We start from the raw sequence: 4,418 nt of genomic DNA, 5'->3' as shown, positions 1-4,418 counted from the left end.
ATTACTGATTCTTTCCTTAGGTCAAGTTCTTGGAATAACTAAAAAGCATCTTTCAAGACTGACTAGATACATTTGCCAAATTCCCTTCCAAAACTGCTATAAATTTACATTCCTACTAGCAGTGTACAAAGGTTCTGCTTCATTTCACCTTTGTCAGCATAGGAGGCTGTTGTTGTTTCCTTAATCATTCCCTTAACTTTTGAGAAATCTAATGGGTGAAAGTAATATCTCATAACTGTTTCCTTTGGCCCCTCTTTTGGTTTTAGTGAAATTAATAACATTATATGTTAATCATTATCGTATATTATATATTGCATATTATTTATTAATATTAATAATTGATTTATTAATATCAATTATTGATTATTATCAATCATCTTATATGCTAATTGATTAATTAAATCAAAATACCCTTATCTTTTTTCTTTGCTTTTATTATTGATAAGTTCTTTCCTCCCACAATAAAACCCTAAAGAACCTCTGTTCTCTTGTTATTATTTTTTTGTTTTCTACGTTTAAGTCCTTCACTGAAGGGTTAGAATTTTGATTGGTATATTTACCTATCAAATACCCCCATCAAATGATATATAAAAGAGAGTATCCTGCAGAAGAAAGAGCTTAAATTAAAAGCAGGCTGTGGGCTGAATTTACATAGAGGTGGCAGCTGACATTGAGGAAGGAGAGATAAATAGGAAACAAAGAAATTTACAGCCTTTTAGCACCAGGGAAGATGTTTCTAGACCTTTCCAGTGAGCTTCCCATCTACTTCTCCAACTATGCATGTGTTATATCCATGTGGCTTTCCCACATCATGCTCATGCTGACGCACACTCATATTCACACTCGCACTAACACTTACACTCAGTGAGATCAAAACTGAAAGCCAGTCCTGGCTTCCCTCACACCTGCTTGTAGTGTTGTGGTGCTCTCCAACTATGGCCCAAGCCAAAGCTTCAGGGCTGCCCTTGAGTTTCCATGAATCATGATCTTATCCTGTCAGTTCTATTTCCTCAGTAGCTCCTGTAGGGTCGTCCTTGAGTCCTCTCCATGACGCCCCCACCTCGGCTGGTGACCACTATCTCAATGCAGATCACTTCCTTTCTCACCAGGGCAGGGTGACAGTTTCCTACCTGGTTTCCCTCTCTTCAGTCTTACTCTTTTCTGAATCAGTCTTCTCAGAGCAGCTGTGGAGAATTTCTGAAATGGAAACCTGGTCACTTTTAACATTCTCTAGTTGTTACCAATTTCCTGGATTAAATCTCTTAGATCTTTTCTTGTCATTCAATCTGCATTAGTCAATTTTCACATGACTATAAAGATACTACCTGAGACTGGGTAACTTATAAACAAAAGAGGTTTAATTGACTCAGTTATGCATGGCTAGGGAGGCCTCAGGAAACTTACAATCCTGGCAGAAGGTGAAAGGGAAGCAGGCACCTTCTGCACAAGGCAGCACGAAACAGAGAGAGTGCAGGAGAAACTGCCACTTTAAACCCATCAGATATTGTGAGAACTCCCTCACTATCATGAGAACAGCATGGGGGAAACCGTCCCCATGATCCGAATACCTCCTATGAGGTACCTCCCTCAACACATGGGGATTACAATTCCTGATGAGATTTGGGTGGGGACACAGAGCCAAACATATCACAATCTAAGATAATCTTCACCTTAGTTAATTGTCTCTGTAATACTTATTCTACTTATTCTGTTTTACATAGCATTGCTTGTTTTCTTTCTTCTGATTTTTCTTCTCCTGCTTCTTTCTCTTTCTTTTGTTTTCTTCCTTCCTTCCTTCCTCTCTTTCTCTCTTTTTCTTTCTTTCCTTTCTTCTCTTTCTCTCTCTCCTTCCTTCCCTCCCTCCCTCCCTCCTTCCTTCCCTCCCTCCCTCCCTCCCTCCTTTCTTTCTTTCGTTCGTTTCCTTCCTTCCTTCCTTCCTTCCTTCTTGTTTCCTTCCTTCCTTCCTCTCTTTCTCGCTTTCTTTCTTTCTTTCTTTCCTTCCTTCCTTCCTTCCTTCCTTCCTTCCTCTCTTTCTTTCTTTCCTTCTTTTCTTCTTTCTTTCTTTCTTTCCTTCTTTCTTTTTCTTTCTTCTTTTTTCTTTATTTCTTCAATTTTGTGCTCCTGTTACTAAAACGTAGAGTTCATGAGGTCATGAGGCTAGGATTAGATTTATCATGCGTAAGTAAACCCCAGCATGTGGAAAGGTAGCTGGTGCATAGCAGATGCTCATAAATATTTGTTGAATTCTTTGAAAACTGTGGACAGTTCCCACTAGCGTGCTACTTACAGCTGTTAGGATTTATTGGTGTTCCCACTTTCTGTAACCCCAGGATCTCAACCATTTTTTAACTTAGCTAACTAGTATTCATCCCTATTTACTTATTTATTTTTTTGGCAGGGTCTTGCTTTTTCACTGAGGCTGGAGTGCAGTTGTGTGTTCATTGCTCACCACAGCCTCGACCTCCTGGGCTCAAGTGATCCTCCCACCTCAGCCTTCCCAGTAGCTAGGACAACAGACACACCACTATGCCTGGGTAATTATTTATTTTTTTTGTAGAGATGGGAATCTCACTATATTTCCCAGGCTGGTCTTGAACTCCTGGCCTCAAGTCATTCTCTCACCGTGAAGTCTCAAAATGTTGGGATTACAGTCATGAGCCACTGCACCCAGCCTATTTTTTATCCTTTAGGACTCAGCTTTGAGGTTATATCACTAGGAATCCTGTCCTAAGCACCTTCTCATCAGCCAGTGTTTCTCCATAGTGCTCAACATATACCCTTGTCATAGTACTGGCCACCTTGTGTTATTAATATCTACCTCGGGTAGATGGTAAGCTACCTGAGGACAGATTTATGTCTTGTTTATCATTGTATTTTCCAGAACTAAGCAGTGGTTTTGGCTTATCATCAATGTTCAATACATTATTTATTGAAAAGGTAAATAATATATCTAATATTTGTATCATTATTTATTATTTATAAATGTATCTAGAATATTTAGTGTATCACCAAAATGTCCATTAGAGCAACTGAAACAAAAATGATTAAATAGTGTAGATTTTGTTTTGTTTAAGAAAGTACACGAATGTAAAATACTTATAAGGAATATTTCTAATGCAAAATAACAAAGACATGTAAAGGGATAGGTTTTAATTATCTGGAAAATTTCTTGACAATACTGACTAGCTAAGTTTTCACGTAATATAATTCATGTGATTCTTTTCTGATGAGGTAACATTATTATGTTACCTCATTTTTCTATTTTCCCCTAAAAAAAAGGAAAACCAAACAAGGATTTTTGTGGCAAAAACGCTGTAACCAAGAAGTGCTTGGCTATTAGAACAGTACTTTCTTACTGCTAAAATTCTGTTAAAAAAGGTTGTATGTATTATGAGATTTAGTTATTTCTGTGATTTAGCTGCAGTCTTTTTATTTATTTTTTCTTAGTCAGAATCTCTGTTTTGGAAACTCTTGGCCTATCTGTTGGGTGGAATTTGGTGAATTTCAGCCAATGAACCAAATCACATTTGTGTTCTTCGGCATAATTTGAATTCTGCTTTGTGTTGGCCAATCACATCTTCCTTTCTTCGGTAGGCAGGCAAGCTTGAATAGGATATTTGCTTAACTGCTTGAGGTACTTCATGGTAGTGTGGAATTATAGTAGATCTACATAACAATGAAATCAGTGACAACAGAGATAAATGGTGTCTAACAACAAAGATTAACACCATCCCATAAAACTATAATCATTGACATGTTAGTTTTTTAAGATACATAAAACACTTGAAACAAGCATAGGGACCGTGCCCAAATATTCTTTGCCTTCTTGGAGAAATCTTTTCCAACTGTTGACATAGGCTGAAAGTCTCAGTTTACCTCCAGTTTTCCTGTTCGGACTAGTTAGTATGCCTTCTATTTCAACAAAGGAGAACTCTACCTCTCAAAAGATATTTCTTGATTGACATTTTACTTATCAGGAAACCAAAATGTTACTTGTTTGTGGCTCTGCATGTGATTTAAGAAGAAATATCAGGGTGGAAGATAGACAAATAGATGGATAACATCTTTTAAAACTAATAATTGCAGTCATCAAAGTTAACATATTTTGACAGGTTGGTATATGAAAAGCCTATAAAAAAAAAAAACAAACAGCTGTTTAACTGTAGGGAATTTCACTCTTAGGTTGAATCCAAAGAGGTATGTTGGTATTTATTCAGTAATCAATCACAGGAAGAAAAGACCTCGAATTTTAGTTGGAAGTTTTTATTTTTATCCTTTTCCTTACCCCTGGTCTTTAAACCTGCTCTGAGGAGAGCTATACATGCCAGGGTAGAGCTCATCAAAAGCTAGCAATCACAGCTAAATCAGCATGCAAAATGCCACTCAACCTTGGGCCTTTATTAAAATTTGCTGGGACT

Source organism: Trachypithecus francoisi, unplaced genomic scaffold (assembly GCF_009764315.1).
Source record: "Trachypithecus francoisi isolate TF-2019V2 unplaced genomic scaffold, Tfra_2.0 Lachesis_group9, whole genome shotgun sequence".
In the NCBI taxonomy this organism is placed as follows: domain Eukaryota; kingdom Metazoa; phylum Chordata; class Mammalia; order Primates; family Cercopithecidae; genus Trachypithecus; species Trachypithecus francoisi.
The sequence above is the reverse complement of the archived record's forward strand: the minus strand, read 5'-3'. Positions refer to the sequence as shown.